This window comes from Anolis sagrei, chromosome 2 (assembly GCF_037176765.1).
Source record: "Anolis sagrei isolate rAnoSag1 chromosome 2, rAnoSag1.mat, whole genome shotgun sequence".
NCBI lineage: Eukaryota > Metazoa > Chordata > Lepidosauria > Squamata > Dactyloidae > Anolis > Anolis sagrei.
This window is the reverse complement of record NC_090022.1, coordinates 233,656,961-233,677,889: the sequence shown is the minus strand read 5'-3', so window position 1 is coordinate 233,677,889 and position 20,929 is coordinate 233,656,961.

Sequence of the window (20,929 nt, the reverse complement as noted above, 5' to 3'; positions counted from 1 at the left end):
AATCAGTCATCAGTCATGTCACAAGGCCTTCTCTCATATTTTTCCACGCTGTATTTCCCTACCTGATAGGACACAGACCTCAAACATTTTGCAAGCTTTGATAAGGAAAGGTTCTCCTTCAAGTATTGAGCTACCAAGTTATCTCAACTGATTTACTAGAATATTTCTTGGTTTAATCTCTGTCTTGGAAACTATTCTGTCTTTCCAGTCCTAACTTTAGGATTAAAATTATCTCAGGTGCTCAAGCAGAGTAGAAAAACTATGTATCTCGATTTTTCTAAGTTGGTTTCTGTAAAAGGTTTGCCAGTCTTACCTAACAAGTGACAATTAACAAAGAATACACAAAGGATCTAGAGAAAGTACTGGTGGAAGAAAAAGTATTTTTGAGACTTGGACGAGGCTGCTTTTCATAGAGGTTATGTTCAAACAGCGAAGTAAAGCAAAGCAAGACACATCGTTACCCTGACAATTAGAAAAGAATATACAAAGGATCTAGAGAAATGCTGGTGGTGGAAGGTGGATAGAAAAAGACATTCTGAGACCTGGACTTGGCCACTTTTCATAAACATCATGAGAACTGTCGTCAGCGAAACAGGAAATGTTGTTGTCCTTGTGATTTGCTAACTGCAAGTTCATGGGATTTTTTATTAGATCCTCCAGCAGTGCTGGAATTTCCCAAGTTCTGGTGTTGTCTAATGTGAACCAATAAAAAAGATTGTTTCTACATCTACTTGATTCATGTGTCTATCTTTCTGAACAGCCACACGCTTGGAAAATCTCTCCAGCTTCTAAGCAGTGTAAAATTGGTGTACCTATAATAAAGGGCATTAAAATATTAATTATGTTACTACATTTGGTTTCTGTTATATCATACTGATCATAAGTGAAATCTGGTTGATTCAGATGTTCTTAAACTGGTTTGAAGCTGGAATGCTGACTAGCTATAGTAAATTTCAAAAAATAATTGATTTGCTTCTCTTTTCAAGTGTTACTTTCAAATCTGCATACAAGGTACAAAAAAGCATTAGAAAAGACTACATTTCATAAATAGCTGACTCTTCTTAGAATATATGGTGTGAACATTCCTTTTCCTCCCTTGGATGGATGTCAGCACCTTGTCAAAAATGCCATTGTTGATGAAGTCTGTGATTTATTTTTGCAAGTTTGATAGGTTTTCATGATTTCTGCTATAATCCACCCTCGGTTAAATAGCATACTACGCTGAAATGTGCTTAAAGCTGGCATGGCAGAAAAATTCAGATGGCACAAAAGCAAACACTTTCATCCAATGTCACATTTTCCACCAATAATAATTAGGGTTGAAGTGTGAATAAAATGTAATTTGATCTCTCAATGTAACTACACCATAAATTGAGGGGAGCAATGTCAACAGGTGACATCAGTATTATTGGTTTGGTCAGTACTATCCAAGGTGATAAACCAATTGTTAAGATTGGTTCCTACATCTTGGATTTTAAGTTTGGTCTACATCCCATGGTAAGGTGCTCTGGTGGTGCAATGGGTTAAACCACTGAGCTGCTGAACTTGCTGACTGGAAGGTTGGCAGTTCAAATCCTGGGAGCAGGGTGAACTCCTGATGTTAGGTCCAGCTTTTGCCAACATAGTAGTTCAAAAACATTCAAATGTGAATAGATTAATAGGTACCACCTTGGCAGGAAGGTAATGGCACTCCGTGTAGTCATTCTGTCCACATGACCTAGGAGGTGTATACGGCCAATGTTGGCTCTTTGGCTTAGAAATGGAGATGAGCACCAACCCCCAGTGTTGGACACAACTAGACTTAATGTCATGGCAAACCAGTGAGGCAGCTAATCCATCACATGGTGGATTAGCTGCCTCACTGACATCAGAGCTTTCAGCTACCATTGGAGAGAGGTTGATCCATGTAATTGCCTGACTTTTCATCACTGTAGGGACTGTTTATGATCTAGAGTCTATGTGCTACATGCAATATGACAGCCTGTGATGGAGAATTGTTTCCACTGTTTCATTCAGTGCCATGATTTTTTTCTTGATGGAAGCCTGGTGAGATCTTTTTGGGTTGCGTAACAACTTACCTCTTTGGGTAAGACTTCTGCTACTTCGTAGAATGGGTGATTTTGTTTTACCTGTTATCTTTCAGTATTTGAAAGCCTACACATACCCCAAAGGCAACGGACCCTGCCTGAACTTGGAAGTTAAGCATATTTAGCCCTGGTTAATATTTGGGTGGGAGACTATAATGAATGCCAGATGCTCTATGCTATACTTCAGAGGTTGGAACTGGTAAAACCATCTGAGTATTCCATGCCTTCAAAACCCCTCTGAAATTCATGTGGTTGCCAGAAATCGACAGGTGACTTAAAGGACACACACATGCATTTCTGTTCTCATATTCAGCTATAAAATGTTTATTTATTTGAGGTGTCTACATTCTGCCCTATAAATTCTCAGGGAAGCTCACACAATAGAATAGATAAAAGACAGCAGTAGACAAGACCATATAGTAAAAATCTAGGAATAAAAACATTTTAAAACCTAACAAAATCTGAAGCCTAAAATGCCTTTGAGAAGTCTGACTGATGCTTAGAAATGTTACTTATGCTTAGAAATATTCCCAGCAGTATTCAAGGATGCCATTATCATCACTCTTTTCAAAAAAAGGAGAAAGAACAAACTGTGGAAACTATCGAGGTAATTCCCTTTTAATCCCTGTTGGGAAAATCCTGGTAAGAATCCTCACAAACCACCTTCAACCTATTTTAGAAGACATCCTCCTTGAATCCCAAAATGGCTTCCTCCCCTTCAGAAGAATAGTGAATATGATCTTCTTACTGCACGACAGCTCCAAGAAAAATGCAAGGAACAAACTCAATCTCTGGACATGGTATTCACCAACCTTGAAAAAGCATTTGACCCAGTGAATTGCAGTGCTCTCTAGACCATCCTCCTAAGAATTGGATGACCTGATATATTTGTGAACATCCTGTGATTCCTCTATGATGACAGCAGTCCTGGACAGCAATTGCTCCTAAAGTGACCCATTTAAGGTGGGATCAGGTGTCAAACAGGGAAGCATTATTGCCTCAGTCTTATTTTCCATTTTCATAGCTATAATTATGCACCTTGTTGGGAAACTTGCCACCAGTGTGGAAATCACCTGTCAGACAGATGGCAAGCTCTTTAACCTCTGCAGGCTGAAAGCCAAAAGTAACAATTTCAGTTATAGAACACCAGTATGCTGATGATAAAGTAGTAGGGGGTCATTCAGAGGAAAATCTACAAGCCACTTTAAACACTTTTTCAAAAGCATATGAAAAGCTTGGCCTCTCAATGAACATCAAGAAGTGCTCTACCAGTAGGCACTAACCAATCCATCTGCAATACCAGCAGTAAAATTTAATGGTGCAACACTAGAAAATGTTGATCATTTCCACTACCTAGGCAGCTATCTTTCCACAAAAGTCGACATTGGCACCAAAATACAACACCATATGAGCTCTATGAGTGCAGCAATTTTTCAAATGAAGTGAAGTGTAGAGTATGTTTGAGGACTGAGACATTTGTAAGGATAAAAAGATGCTTGTTTATAAAGCTGTTCCAACTCTGTTGAATGCCTGTAAAACATGGACCATTTACAAATGTCACACTCAGCTTCTGGAATGATTCATAAAATCATAGAATCATAGAGTTGGAAGAGACCTCGTGGGCCATCCAGTCCAACCCCCTGCCAAGAAGCAGGAAAATTGCATTCATTACACCACCAGCATTGGCCCCATTGTTCGGATGTCCGATTACTGTCTCTCAAAGCAGTTACTTTACTCTCAGCTCAAGAACAGAAAACAGAATGTTGGTGGACAGCAAAAGAGATTTAAAGATGGAGTTAAAGCTAACCTTAAAAAATGTGGAATAAACACCGAGGACTGAGAATCCCAGACCCTCAAGCATTGTAAATGGACGTCAGCTATTAACAACAGTGCTATGAATTTTGGAGCGGCCCGAATAGAGGGTGAAAAGGATAAACATGCCAAGAAAAAGGTACATCAAGCAAACTCTTGTTGGAACTGTTTTCCATTTGTATGTTTTCACTGCGAAGGATCATGTGGATCCAGAATAGGTCTCTACAGTCAATTGTGAAGACTCTACCCCTGGAAGACAGTCATAATATCCACAAGTACTAGTCTATGATTATTCTAAATATGGGTACCATTCTTTGTGGAGGTACACAATCTATCAGTTCTGTCTTTATTGACAGCATAGTGAAATTGAGTGAATTTGAGTTCTCCCAGAGCTTCAGTTTGTATAACTGTGTTCCATTCCATTGCATCCAAGTTCTTGTTTGTCATTTCCCCCCTTAAAATGTTAGCCTTTTGCACCTGATATTATGGCAATTAGACCTGTCTTCTGAAGTCAAAGGGTCTCTCATCAGCTCAATGAAGTGGCTATTATTCCTTTTGCTAAAAAGCTTTCCTTCATCGGAAAAAAAAGCTTATTAATCATTGCTTCTGTCCAATTTCTCCTTCTTGACAAAGGTGATCTAAAAGGTCATGTCTGAACAGCTGTAATTTTTATGTTTTCTGGAGAGAGAAAAAATTAAAACTTCAGCTGAATGAGAAATTTTAGTCCAAGCCTGAAGCAGTGAGTCATTGTGTTTAAGGCGCGCAATGGCTAATTCTTGATTGACCCTCTTTGGTATGAATAAAGCTGAGAGCTTCCTTTGATGAAGGGGAGGTCATTTAAAATTCACCTTTAAATGTAAATTGACCCAAGCGTTGCCTCTTGCATTTGTATTAAATTGATTTTGTGAACCAAAGTATAAGAAAAGGCCTGTGGGGTCACAAGGTCCATGCAAGTGCAATGTAGAAAATTCTAAAAGTTGTTAAATGTATCTTGCAGTTGCTTTGGCCACAAAAAGTTGTTTCTTTCCCCCATTAACATTGGGGTTCATTGGAAAAACATTGGTAGAGTCAGCCAAATAACAGCAGTCTTTTCCAGGAGCAACTTCTCTGGATTGGAAAACAAGCAGTATGAAAAGATAGCAGAAATTGTACTTAGTACTTGGTGCACAATCGGTCATGCAAGCTTTTTAATTTTTTTATTTTTGTAGCAATCCAAACTGAAGATTGAGCCCCAGAACAAAATTGTGACCTTTATTGCAAAAGCAACTTTAATTTATTTATTTCATCATTATTTATTTATTTCATACATTTCTATCCCACCCTTCTCCCCACAAGGGGACTTAGAGCGGCCTCACATAGGCATCAATGATGCTTACAACATATACATCAAAGAATAGAATAAAACAGTAAAACAGTAAAATCATCTTAAAACATCAAACATATCAGCCAATACATTCATTTACCAGAGAATATTAAAATGCTAGTAAAACAAAAATCAAACGGGGAAATCCAGTGTCGCAACCCAAAATCCTTGTTTCAATTTGATAAACAAATTAAAACAAAACAAAACAAAATGAGGTGAAATTTTATTTTGCAAAAACAAGTTAAACACACACAAAGAAAACACAAAGTTAAAACCGTTCAAACTATGCATAACATTTAAGAAAAATGAAAGCACAGCATCTTCCACTAAAAGAACCTTCTACCATACGAATTAAGAGTCAAAGGCCTGCCTAAGTAAAAAAAGAGGTCTTCACCATTAGGGGCACAGAGAGAACCAAAGAGGGAACAACCAAACTTCTCATGAGAGGGAGTTCCATACGCTATAGGCTGTTCCTCAAGATAGTAATGACATTACCCAGAAATTAATTCAGTACAAGTAATGCTTAAATATCTTAAAGGCATTAGATGCCATCTGATCTTGGAAGCTAAGCAGGGTCATCCCTATTTAATACTTAGAGGAGAGAGTTACCAACAAATAGCAGGTGCTGTAAGCTATCTTTTAGAAGAAGGCACTATCAAAACCTTTGAGTATTCATTGCCTAAGAAAACCCAATGAAATGTATGGGATTGCCATATGTCAACAATAGACTTGAGGCACATACACAATTACCAGTCATAGTTACTGTAATGCAAGGGTTTTAAATCTTTTTTCAACTGCGGGGACTTTTTTTTGAAAGCAAAGTTTCTTTTGGAGCCCCAATAAATGTTTATATATTATATATTATATTATACATAATGTGTGTGTGTGTGTGTGTGTATGGCATGGGCAAACTTTTGGACATAGAGGCTGCATTGTGCTTTAAAATTTTACAAACAGGCAGGGCCAGTGGCAGATAGAGGGAGAATGTTTGTGTGAACTAAATAAAAAAAACACATTCCTATGCACGCTGCATATATCATGTTTGTACTGCAAAAAAGAAAGAAGAGAAAGAACAATACAATATTTAAAATGAAGAACAATTTTAACTAACATAAACTTAACAGTATTTCAGTGGAAGACCCCAGGGGCCATCCCGTCCAACCCTCTTCTGCCATGCAGTTAAAGCACAAATTAAGGCATCCCCAACAATGGCCATACATCCTTTGTAACACTACTACTACTAATAATATTTATAGCAGCTTCTGGCAGCTGCGCTTCTGCCACTTCAGCAGCGGGAAAACAACCAACCAACTGGTGCCTCCTTCCCTGTTGCTGTTTGCTTGGAGGGAGAGGAGGAAGGAGGACGAGGAATGTGCGAAGCCCCTGATTATGTTTCGTGGAACCTTAAGAGCTCCACTGAGCACGATTTGAGTATCACTGCTGTAATGGATTACTTTATGCTCATATGAATTCTAGTTGAAGATGGCATATGTGCTCCCTTGGAAAAGTGATGTGAAGTATCTATCTTGCTAAACCAAGAACTACACTTGCATTATTTGATACCAAGATGGCCAGAAACACTCCAACAAGATAGCACATCACAATTTCTCCAGTGTGACTTAGGCCCCTTTCACATAGCTGAATAAAATCTCACATTTTCTGCTTAAAACTGGAATATATGGCAGTATGGGCTCATATAACCCAGTTCAAAGCAGATATTGGGCCCTTCCACAAAGCCCAATATCCCAGAACATCAAGGCAGAACATCCTACAATATCTGCTTTGAACTGGGTGCCCTTCCACATGGCCCTATATCCCAGAATATCAAGGCAGAAAATCCCACATTATCTGAGTGTGGACTCAGATAACCCAGTTCAAAGCAGATATTATGGGATTTTCTGCCTTGATATTCTGGGATATAGGGCTGTGTGGAAGGGCCCCTTGTGGGATTTTCTGCCATGATATTCCGGGTTATATGACTGTGTGGAAGGCCCTTATATTAACATTCCTGTTAAACACTTGACCAAGGTAGGTCAGAAATTTAACAAATCACTAAAAACATTTATAACTGATATTGCAAAAAGGACTGTTAATATTAATATTGTAGTTTGGTGAGGTACCAGCACTGTTTGGCAGAGAAAATTTAGGGCCCTTCCACACAGTACTATATCCCAGAATATCAAGGCAGAAAATCCCACATTATCTGAGAATGGACTCAGATAACGAATTTCAACGCTGATATTGTGGGATTTTCTGCCTTCATGTTCGGGATATAAGGCTGTGTGGAAGGGTCCTAAGACCTTGTAAAACTGCAGCTTTCATAATTCCATAGCAATGAGCCATAGGAAATAAAGTGGCATCAAACTGCCTTAATTCTACAGTGTAGGTGCACCCAATGCACAATCTACCTCCCTGAAGTGATCCTGAAACTGAAAATTCTGAAAGATTAAAATGTTGTGCTTTAGCCAGGAATCATAGGTGTTTACAAAATTTGTTTTAATTTTTGTATTTTATAGAATGTTTATATTGATTATGTGTTTAAAAAATGTGTTGTAGCCTCCCTTGAGAAGAGGCGGGTAAGAAACAAGATAATAATAATCATTATTATTATTCAGAAGGCCAGTTCTATATATAGTTCCTTAAGTAGGTGCATGTGTTGCACTTTGTATGACTAGCACAAGATACATGACAAGGCAGATGGATCATTTGGATTTAGGAAAAGGAACTAAATCTTTTCCTTGCCACTTCCTACTGGACAGTATTTTGTTTGGCTACCTTTAATGCCATCTTCAACAAAACACCAGGGTAGAAGGGTAACAAATAAATACACAAACATGTGCATGGTGTGCTGTATTTTCTTTCTTTAATTAATTACTATATTTCCATCCTTTAAGAACTTTACTGTGCTGTTTGTCATTGTTTAAGACAACCAATAGCACATTTGATCACATTAAACGTGATTCCCGCATCCACCCACAGCTTCATTGTGTAAAGGTTTTATCACCGTATGGGATGCCTTACACATTTTTGAAAAAATGAAATCTAGTTTGTGAAATGAAAGCTTACAAATCAAACTGCTGCCAGCTCATGAATTTCAGAAAACCACATAATGAAAAGCAAATGACAAATTGATGACTAACAAAGCGACAACACTCAGGTGAGCTTTGAATACAAAGTATAGTAGTACAATGAGGATCACGTATCTGTTATGAATTTGAATTCTGATGTTTGTTCTGAGAGATTGTAATTGTTTTCTTAGCTTTAGGGCTGTTATTGAGAAACAAACACATCAACATGTATGTATCCAGTTTCAATGTGCAGTATATCTACACTATACAGTAAGAGCAATTCAATATCACTGTAACAGCTATGACTCCATTGTATTGAATCATGAGATTTGTTGTTTGGTGTGGTACCTACTTTTCTCAATTGTTTTGGTCAAATTATTTGAATGATAGCATTAGGGCTTCCCTGCAGATAATGTTATGTTCTTCACCAAAATACAAGATTCCCTACAATGGAGTCATGGCAGTTAAAGTAGTATTGGATTCTTAAAACTGCAGTTGGCCCTCCATATTCACAGATCCTGCATCTATGCATTCAACCAACAAAGGCTTGATTTTTTTTTAAATCCACAAGCAATTTGAGTCCAGGCTATTTGTCAAATCGCATTACCCTACATAGGCCATCTTGGGAAGATGAGGCCCTGCTCTCGGTCCCACCCCCGTGATAAGCGCGGTTGATGGGAACGAGGAAGGGGGCCTTCTTTGTGATCATTCACCATCTCTGGAACTCCCTCCCTAAAGAAATAAAAACAGCCCCCACCCTCCTCTCCTTCAAAAAGCTCTTGAAAACTCACCTCTGCACGTTGGCATATGGAGAGGAGGAGGAGTAGACACAGTAGACTCTTATTGGAATGTTGGCTGACTTACTTAAAACAACTATAACATTTTATTTTAATTGTTTTTATCATGATAAATGTTTTAACATTGGCTATGTTATTAGTGTAATTTGTTTTATGTAAGTATTTGTGTCTTGTTTTTCATTTTGATATTAATTCCTTTTTGTGATAAGCTCACTGTTGTTATTATTTTGTATTATGTTGTATTACATTAATGTAGTTGCATTTGTTTAAGCATTGAATGTTTGCCTTTTTGTGTGTAAAACCTCTTTGAGTCCCCTCAGGGAGAGGAGGCAGTCTATAAATAAAGTTGTTGTTGTTGTTGTTGTTGTTGTTGTTGTTGTTGTTGTTGGCAACAACAACAAAATCTTGATTTTGCCATTTTGTGTAAGGGCCACCATTTTACTACATCATTGTGTACAATAGGATGTGAACATCCACACATTTTTTGTATCCATGGGGGTCCAGGAAGTAAATGCCAGCAGATACCAAGGGCCTTCTGTGTGTAGTGTGCATTCAATATTTAAACTTTCCAGTTCATCAGAAAGGGAAGATTCAGGTTTTGGAAAGTTCTCACCAGTCTCTTGTTTCCAATGTAAATTCTTGCTGCATAGTAGCAGATTTGTTGATGGTTGCTGGTGGTAGCCGTCGCTACAAATTCAGTTTGGGAACTATATGGAAACTACAGTCAGATAGAAAAACCAGTCATCTCATACAGGCCTTGTCTACACAGCCACGGAATGTGGAATAACAAACAGATTAGCACATGAAACAGATTAGCCTGGGACATCCGGTTTATTCAGTTCAAATTGGAGTAGATAGGTTTATTCCAGGTTTTAAAAATACCTGCAAAGGTCCAGATCTTATCATTCATGATCCCAAATGGCATCCACACAGCCATCCCTCCTCCCCAGGTTCAAGCAGTGCCAGCTTCCACCCTTTTTAAAAATTTACAATGTTGACAAATGCTTGGAGATACAATATTTGGTGGACTGCATATCTGGAGCTAGAGAGCTAGATTTTCCATAACACTATACAGGCTATTGACAAAGCATTTTTGTTGATTTTTTAAAAAAATGCTGATCACTTGATTTTATGCATTCTCTGAAAAATAAGGAAATGTATTTTTTTAAAGGACATTGGTTGTTGGCATACTGCCTATTGAATTTGGAGAGTGATAATGACTACTTTAAAAGGTGCAATATGCTTATTATCTCTCCCTGTCTGAAGTGATGAATAGACAAAGGGTTGAAGACAAGTAAAGGTGTGGAAGAGATCAGAAGCTGAGCATGGTTCTTTCTTGATATGCTGATGATAGTAGACTGACCTAAAAAAAAGAAAGGGACATTGTAATGTGCCTTTTGTATTGCTTCATTTGGTTAAAAAACTCCTTTCTTTGCAAAGTACAGAAGCCTTATTTTAGAGTGACATTTGACTATCAAAGTATACATTAAATAGGACACATTGCTCCAGTGGCCTCAACTTGCTATTGTATTTGTTTCTGCATTGGTGTTGTAGCTGCTGTTCCAGTTTTATGAATTCCATTTTATAGATATATGCCACTATTTCTTTTTAACAATCCAGGAGTGTTTGGTTACTCGTGCTTATCTGCTCTCCCCCTTTTCTCTGTTTTATTTATACATACTCAGCGAGAGATTCTGAAAGCAGCTGCTATCTACCTTGTCTGTTGGAGGGAGACACACAGGATAAGATCATTTGAGTAGATTTTTTTTTGCTCTAGTCTAGTGTTTCTGTAGCTCTGCCTCACTGTTTTGCCCCTGGTGGTGCAATGGGTTAAACCCTTATGCCGGCAGGACTACTGACCAACAAGTCAGTGGTTTGAATATGGGAAGAGTGGTTTGAGCTCCCTCTGTCAGCTCCAGCTCCTCATGCAGGGACATGAAAGAAGCCTCCCACAAGGATGGTAAAACATCAAAACATCTGGGCATCCCTTGGGCAATGTCCTTGCAGACAGCCAATTCTCTTACACCAGAAGTGACTTGTAGTTTCTTAAGTTGCTCCTGACAAAAACCCATCCAAGAGGGAGAAGAGGAGAGGGAAGCTGGATTGATGTAAACAACCTTTTTTTAAAAGGAATTCCATTGCTCAAGGCTTTGCCAATGGTGGCAAGCCTGACTTGATTTAGAGTTGCTGTACACCAGCATTTCTCAACCTGGGTGTCAGGACCCATGAGGAGGGGGGTCACAAGGAGGTGTCAGGGGGGTTGCCAAAGACCACCAGAAAACACAGTGTTTTCTGTTGGTCATGGGGATTCTGTGTGGGAAGTTTGGCTCAATTCTATCATTGGTGGGTTCAGAATGCTCTTTGATTGTAGGTGCACTATAAATCTCAGCAACCACAACTCCCAAATGTCACGGTCTATTTTCCCCAAACTCCATGAACGTTCACATTTGGGTATATTGAATATTCATGTCAAGTTTGGTCCAGATCCATCACTGTTTGAGTCCACAGTGCTCTCTGGATGTAGGTGAACTATGATTCCAAAACTCAAGGTCAATGCTCACCAAATCCTTCCAGTATTTTCTGTTGGTCATGGGGGTTCTGTGTGGGAAGTTTGGTTCCATCGTTGGTGGAGTTCCGAATGTTCTTTGATTGTAGGTGAATACAGTGTTATGGTTGGGAGTCACCAAAACATGAGGAATTGTATTAAGGGGTCCTGGCATTAGGGAGACTGAGAATCACTGATCTACACTGTAGAATTAATGCATATCTCTTAAACTGCTATGGCATCATGAAAGATATCATTTTACGTGGTCTTGAGCTTTTTCTGCTAACAAGCGCGGGTGCCTCACTAAACTGCAATTACCAGGATTCCATAGCAGTGAGTCATAGCAGTTAAACTGGTGTCAAACTGCTTTAATTCTACATTGTAGATGCACCCTTAGTTGCATGTGTATTTATAGCTTTCCCACATTTCCCCTTTTAACATAACTGGACATTTGACCATGTTTTGAAAGAAATGTCTTGCTGATAGCATCTGGAGAGCAGCATGGCACCCATCTCTGTTATATAGGATACAAAGAGAAGCTGTTTAGTTGCTTCTCCTGAGTTCTCCATTTCCACTTGGGATCATTACACTTACTTACTTACTGCTTAATGATCTTATAAAGAAGAAATAAGTGTCTTCTTCAGAACATGCTTATTATGATGGAAATAGATATAAAGGAACAGAGGGATGGAACTATTCAGCATTAACATGGTTGCAACAATATTCTGTGCTTAAAAGGTTGATTAATCCTGGCTTTTCCCCATTACAAAACATGAAAATGCTGGTGAGCAAGAAATGCTTGCACATTAGGAATTGCTTTGGGATTAATGTCTTATTCTTCTGATGAAACAGCCTTCCTTAAAATATCCTTTTTGTAGATTTCCCTCTGTCAGAATTTTGCATGAATAAAATGTTAGGCTGGATACATATCTATGAAATGGCCTTATTTTCTAAAAGACCATAGTTGTAAAAAAAATAGTCTCATCCTGTATATTTTATTGAGGAACAGTTCTGTTCCTCAAATAATCTGCATTTTTTTTTTAAAAAAAATACAATGGACAAAAGTTTCTGTTAGTTTTTAAAAGTAGGTCAAGAGTCTGGAGAAATGAAGAAATGAAGAAACCACTGCAAAATGTTCTTTTTTGCCTTAAGGAGGAAATAATGGGGTAGCACCATAAGCGATGTTCAGTCTGAGAAATATCTGTTCAGAATTGTGCAGAGCTTGGAAAGTTATTTATTTATTTATTCAATTAATTAATTAATTATGATTCCCAGTCTCCCAGCCAACATGTAAGAAGCCTGTCAAAGCTCCCAGTGTGGCTCTGAGTATCTCTGGGGCCTAGTCAACCCAAATATATAAAACAGCAATGTTTGCAGTTAGAACCTGATCTCAGAAGAACACTATAAAATTGAACTTTATTTAAGGAAATTCAATAAAATGATCAAAAACAGAGAGTCGTCACTTCAGTAGATCCATAGAATCAATGGGATTTGCCTATGTGTTGGTTTACCATTTGACAATGGATTGAACTGATTTATTCTAGTTGAAGTTAACCATCAGGATGTTGATCAGATGTTTCAAGAAATAACAATTTTCAGCTTCTGTCCCTCTTAGCAATATATGCTGAAATACAAGAGAGAAACAACACTCTGCAACTGTTACAGAATTCCCACTCATGGTGAGGTGGTGATGGAAAAGAGTTCTGAGGATATCATGGACTGCTAAAAAGGCAAATGAGTCCTAGAGCAAATCAACCCTGAACGCTCCCTTGAAGTCAAGATGACTACCTGAGACTGTCGTACTTTGGCCATGTCATGAAAAGAGATGATTCAGTAGAAAATATGACAATGCTTGGTAAAATCAAAGGCAGAAGAAAAAGAGAAATGCCACATTCCAGATGGAAATACTTTATCAGGAAATCTATGGTCCCGAATCTGCAAGATCAAGATCTGCACAGAGTTTTTGAAGGTAGTCTGATTTGAAGGTCTCTCATTCATACGGTTGCTATACAGACTGACTTGAGGGTAGCTAACAGCAACAAGATGAATAGAATTCAGTAGATTAGTGCTTCTCAGCTTTCCTAATGCTTTGACCCCTTAATACAGTTCCTTATATTGTGATGACCCCTAACCATAAAATTATTTTCGTTGCTACTTCATAACTCTAATTTTGCTACTGTTATGAACCATAATGTAAATATCTGATGTGCAGGATGTATTCTCATTCATTGGACCAAATTTGGCACAAATACCTCATACGCCCAGATTTGAATACTGGTGTGGTTGGGGGGGGGGGGGGGGGATTGATTTTGTCATTGCTGGGATTTATAGTTCACTTACAATCAAAGAGCATTCTGAACTCCACTAACAATGGAATTGAACCAAACTTGGCACAAAGAACTCCCATGACCAACAGAAAGTTCTGGAAGGGTTTGGTGGGCATTGACCTTGAGTTTTGGAGTTGTAGTTCACCTACATCTAGAGAGCACTGTGGACTCAAGCAATGATGGATCTGGACCAAACTTGGCACGAATTCTCAATATGCCCAAATGTGAACACTGGTCAAGTTTGGAGAAAATAGACCTTGGCATTTGGGAGTTGTACTTGCTGGGATTTATAGTTCACCTACAATCAAAGAGCATTCTGAATCTCACCAACAATAGAATTGAGCCAAACTTCCCACACAGAACCCCATGACCAAGAGAAAATACTGTGTTTTCTGATGGTCTTTGGCAACCCCCTTTGTCACCCCCTCATGACCCTCCAGGGGTCCTGACACCCAGGTTGAGAAACACTGCAGCAGATTATGTTAGAGGCAAGAATTGCTCTCTATATTAAGTCTGCACAGTATTAAGGCACCACATTTGTAGATAAAGGTTTTGGTTTTCCCCCTGTTTTCTTTTTTTTTCCTTTTAGAGGGCAAGGTTATTAACAAAACATTTTATAACATTATATTATATTAAATCCAAGCTTTTAGTCTGTATTATCTTAACATCTTTTATTTAAACTGGGGTCTACAGGCCAATGGATACTTTGCCTAAGACATCAGAAGAGCTGCAAGACCAAGAAGAAGCCACGAGAGTAAAGACAAAGATCCACCCAGAGGAAAAGTGTTCTTACCTTACATCAAGGGAACCACTGACCACATAGGGAAGCTGATGAAGAAACACAACATACAACAATCTATAGACTCATGAAGAAAATTCAACAAATGCTGCATTCAGTAAAACCCAAGAGGGATCCTCTCACCTCTGCAGGAGTCTACTGTATACAGCAGTGGACAAGTCTACATAGGGACCACCAAACACAATGCCAAAACATGAATCAAGGAACATGAAAGGCTCTGCAGACTAATGCAACCTGAGAAGTTAGCCATAGCAGAGCACCTGATGTACCAACCTGGGCACAGCATATTATTTGAGAACACAGAAATGCTGGACCACTCTAACAACTACCATGACTACACAGAGAAGCCATTGAAATCCACAAGTATATGGACAATTTCAACAGAAACGAGAAAATAATGAAAATGAACAAAATTTAGAAAAACTCCAAAATCAGGACAGTACATAAAGGAGAACACTCAAAATGCAAGGGAATTCCAGACAAGAATCAATCAGGGCCAGCTAACGCCTCCCAACAGAGGATTCCCCCAGGCAGAAGCAGCCAGACCTTGAAACTACAAGGCCATTAAAGGCTAATCAAGGTGGCAAATTGCAACATTCAAGCAGATGAGAGTTCTTTCTCCCACCCTGGATATTCCGCAGACATATAAACCTCACTTAGTTTCCAACAGACCCCTCAACCTCTGAGGATATCTGCCATAGATGTGGACGTAACATCAGGAGAGAATGCTTTTGGAACATGGCCATACAGTCTGGAAAATGCACAGAAACCCTTCATTTAAACTATTAAAAAATTAAGTCAATGTTTTTTCTGTAAAGGAAGGATATTATTATTCCTTAAATCTACTGTTCTCTTCTTTTAATAAGTCTCTATATCCTTTTAGTTGCCTTCTTTCTTTCTTTCTTTCTTTCTTTCTTTCTTTTTTTCTTTCTCTTCTTAGACATTCTGAACCAGTCTTAGGAAAATATTTTCTAAATCTATTTGTTAGTATTTACGTACGCTTAACCAACCAAAAATCTATTATAACTATTATATAACTGTATCCTACTCCCCTCTTTTCTTAAGCATGGTCAGATCGTGGAGTTTCTCTGCTGGAAAGATTGTGCTGGAAAACGGCACCCCTCAGAATAAAAAAATTTAGCAACAGGTTGTTCCATGTTTTTTAAGGCAGTGATTGATAACTTACGGTTCCTTAATCTTGCGTGCAGACTGGTAGCTATTTTTCTCACAAATTGCAGATTGCATCAGGGGTGGTGGAACTGTTGGTTATGTTTTTTTAATGTGATAGGTCTTGCTTTATATTGTTTTGATTTTGCTCTTTTTGCTTCTACTTTCTTTCAAGGATATATTCAGTCACAAAATGAAGAAATAACATTACAGAAGCCTCCAAAAGTGATGGGGGTGGGTTGTATTCATCTTAAAGACTTTCCTGCTCCCAACTGTTGTGAACCTAAATACGTTAAAAATAAATCTCAGAAGTGATTATGTTAATATTTGCAAATGTAGAAATAGGCAGGAAAGCCCTTGAACCCTCTGTGACCACAATCCCTTGGAATAAGTCATATTAGATTAGGATTTATTTCTGAGTGGACATACATAGGTTGTGCTGTTGGATTTTGTGTCTATGCCACTTGCAACATCCATTTTCCCACTCATTTATAATATTGGGGATGCTAACATTTCACAGTTGCCAGGTCAGTATAATCCCATGCCCTGAGTTTTAGAAATGACCTCTTCTGATGTCATGCAGGTGGGCAGCCTTGGTGATATTATAAGAGGCAGCCCTGATGATGCCATTAAGCATGATATATTTAAGCATCAACCATCATTGCAGAATATGCCATCCCAATAAAAGGCTTTAAGTCTAAGAAATGAAGAAAATACAGGTATGTATGCCCACTTTACAATATGGCACTCTCACTATGGGATTCCTCTACCTGAGGAATTGAGAAAAGTGGCGAGACCATCAGATGTGTAGATCTTAGCTAGCACATACTTACATCTTTCCCAGCTGAATGCAGATTTGAATGGAATATTTTTTAAATTAATAGTAAAAAACAACAACACTGGGGCAGATTTTTTCATGTATAATTTGCCTAAAGTGAATTTTAATTCTTTAGGGACCAGGACTCTAGTGCTTTTACTTGTTTTTAACGTATCATGTAGTGCAGTGGTTCTTATCCTGTGGTCTGTATACCTCCAGGATGCCAAATAGTAATCACAGGGGATCCGCAATGACTTCAAGAAATGCTAGGAGCTTTTAAAGTTAAAGAAAGAAAGAAAGAAAGAAAGAAAGAAAGAAAGAAAGAGGAAGGGAAGGGGGGAAAAGGCAGACAGATTGACAGATAGATGAACAGACTTTGACTCTATAGAAAACTTTATGTGAAGAGGAGGCAGCATATAAATATCTCTCCCTCCTCATTGCTTGTGCTGAAATCACTAGAACAACAGCCATGGTGTTCATGTGCAGGAGATGTGTGTCGTAACGTAGGATCACTGGGATGAGCACTGCCATTGTAGCTGAGAATGAACCGTGGTCTATGGTTGGGCCTAATATGGAGGCTAATGCAGAGGGAAAAGAGGAGCAGGAGGGGCAATGTGGGGTAGGGAGTGGCAGTGGAAGGGCCCTAAGCACCAGCAAAGCTGTCCCTCAGCACATTAAGGTCCTCAACATGAATTCCAGTAATTCACATGTGCGCACCACTACTTGAGATTACTGCAGGGCTGTATGGCTCATGGTCAAATGCAGGTCCAACTGACTTGGGGCTACAGTTCCCATTATACTCCAGCACAGCTGGCTTAGAAGATGTTGGTTGTTGAAGCCCAGAATGATTATTCTTTGTTTTAGTGCATAAAGCATTTACTTATTTCTCCCTTCTCTGCAAATTGGGACCCCTTCTAGGCAACTTTAAATAACTGTTTCAGACGTTTTCAGGATTTCAATTTTTGAGTTAAGTCCTGGTGGTCCATGGCAACAAAAGATGTTTAAAGCGGCATAGAATGCAAAAGATCAAGAAAAGGTTAATGATGTAGATTATGTGTCTGAATGTGCCTTCAAGTAGCCTGTTGAGCCAATTAATTTCATATTATTTTCTGATGTAAGAAATATTCAACGGTGGTTTTGCCATCTCCTTTCTCTGAAATACAGTTGTCCTGACACATTTGCAGTTTAGGGTTTTGTAGATTTGATGAAAATGTTCTCGCTAGGAACCTCTAGAGCAGTAGCTCTCAACCTGTGGGTCCCCAGATGTTTTGGCCTTTAACTCCCAGAAGTCATAACACAGTGGTTCTCAACCTGTGTGTCCCCAGATGTTTTGGCCTTCATCTCCCAGAAATCCTAACAGCTGGTAACCTGGCTGGGATGTCTGGGAGTTGTAGGCCAAAACACCTAGGGACCCACAGGTTGAGAACCACTGTCCTAACAGCTGGTAAACTAGCTGGGATGTCTGGGAATTGTAGGAGAAAACAGCTGGGGACCCACTGAGGAACCTGTGTTCAAGTTCAATTTCCTCCAGTCATGCTGGAAGATCTGGAGATTTCTAGAGAGAACACCTCTCTAGGAAACTCTAGGTTCTCCAGAGTGAATCATAAAGTCATGCTGGCAGACCTAAACATTCCTAGAGAGGTATTCTCTCATTTTCTAGATTTGTGGTTTTTCACTTTCATAGGGGCCTTGTGCCCCTAATCCCAGCAAATGTGGAGGGCTGACTGCATAACCTACAGCACTTAGCATTCATGGGCGATTCTCCATCCAAGCACTAGTCATATCTGTTCAATTTTCTCACAATCTCTGAGGATGCTTGCCCTAGATGCAGGCAAAACGTCAGGAGAGAATGCCTCTAGAACATGGCCATACAGCCCGAAAAAAACTACTACAACCCATGAAAAGCCTTCGACAATGAAAGCCTTCGACAATACAATTTTCTTTTACACAGCTATTCACATTGCAGTTGCCATAGCCTCTTATGAATCTGGTCTCCCTACATGAAGAAGTCACATGTTTTTAGACAGCTAAGAAGATGTAATGGTCGAAGATTCAGAAAGATCAAAGAGTTAGAAAAGGGACATGTGGTATTGATCTTTTTCAGACAAAGAAAAACAGATACCTTTAAGTGTTAGCATCTAGTAAACCTAATTTCCTTCTTTTGCATAAAATGCAATACATGTGAACTGACTCTTAAACAAGTAATGGGTAATAGAGCTGTTAGCAATAAACATCATTGATTTCCCCCAAATATATATATCACTCACACAAGTTAAGCCAGTGAAATTGACTTTGTTTGATCAAACTGTAGAATTAGCAGATGAAGCAACTGTAAGAGTACATTTTAACAAAGCATTTGACAGAACTTTCCGTCTTACATGAGTCATTAGTTCAAATTGGTTTGAAAAAGAGCTGCATCACATGGCAAATTAGTTGGCAAGCATGTGAGGAAAACTAGTGCTTAATTTGGATTGTACTGTGTCATCATCAGCTTAGAGGGAAGAGGCTGGTTGGGGGAAGAAAGGAGAAACAGTTAATTTGACTTTATGAGTGACAGCTACCAAAAGGCTTAGAAAAGATAAGAATTAGCCACTTTGAGTCTCCCTGTGGAGATAAATAGCAGGGTTATAAGCAAACATGATGATGATGATGATGATGATAAATAATCTTCTAGACATGTATTTTATGTTTTCCTAGTTATATCCTATTACTTCAATGTTACCCAATTGAAGTAATATTCACACAGTGTACAATGGAAGTCAGTTATAGAATCCTTAGTCATATTAAGCAGCCTGTGTATATGTATATATTACAAACTCCATATCCACCATATGCACAGGGGATACATTCCCAGATTTCACATGAAATCATGTGTAACAGTCAACGCCAGGCTTTAGCACAGCTGGTTAATCACCAACAGCAATAGATTTTACCAATTGAACAGTTGGCAGTTCAAAGCCCTGGTCAGGGTGAGCACCCGACCTCCAGCCCAGCTTACTGCCCACCTAAGCAGTTCAAAAACAGCTGTGAGCTGCTAGTAGAGAAATTAGGCACTGCTTAAGTGGGAAGGTATTTTATGGCACCATAAAGGAAATATCAGAAAATGCTGGTGATCAAAGGAAGAAGAAAGTCTGTGATCAAGGGCTCTTCATCATAGAGGATGGAGCGACAGCACCCCCTGTGGCTGGAATTGAGTACAAGCTCCAGGACACCAAAGTTGGGGAAAATGCCAACATAATACCTCTATATGTTGTCTGTCCTGTCTGTTTAATGGCATTGAATGTTTGCCATGTATGTGTTCTGTGATCCATCCTGAGTCCCCTTTGGAGTGAGAAGGGCAGAATATAAATGGTGCAAATAAATAAATAAATAAACCTTATTGAAACAAAGTACTTCTGGCCCAAGAATATCGTAGAGTCACACTAGAAGACCTAGAAAATGCCTAAGGAGCACATATTTAGTCAGACATAGATAAATGAAACAACGAATACTAGTTCTACAGATACAGGGGTTGTACTGCATATATATGTGTGTGAGGATATATAGAGGGGGGGGGGGGGAGAGAGAAGGAGAGGAAGGGAGGGAAGGAGATTAAGAAAGAAGGAGAGAATGGTTCGTAGGAAGGAACATAGAGCAGGTTGACACTTCATGATTTAATCATATGATGAGTTCCAGCTGTGAATTGTTGATTTCTGCATAATGATGCCTGAGATCATATTGAATATTTCCACATACAATGTTGAAGGTGTGATGGCTCATCCACTCAAGCAGGTCATGATCACCATCATATGATGACTCTGCACATGTGAGCACTTGTTAACACTTTGCAATTCTGTAGAAAGATCATTTCACCACAACACAGCATTTTAAAAACTCACCCTTCGTGTGATTGCTGTCTTTCTTCACCACATGTTGCTTTTGTATAAACTAGGGAATGAACTGAAGCTACAGTTTTGTGCAGTGCAATAAATCAGGGACTATTGAAAAGAGCTGCCAAGATCATGGCAGGAACTTTAAATTATTCAAGTCTTTCCAATAGCAGCTAAAAATGAGAATATCTAGAAAACTCAGAGATCAATCATCTTGCAGAGCAGAAAAAAACCTACCTCAGACTGCCAAAGAAAATTAGGTGAGACAAAGTCCAACA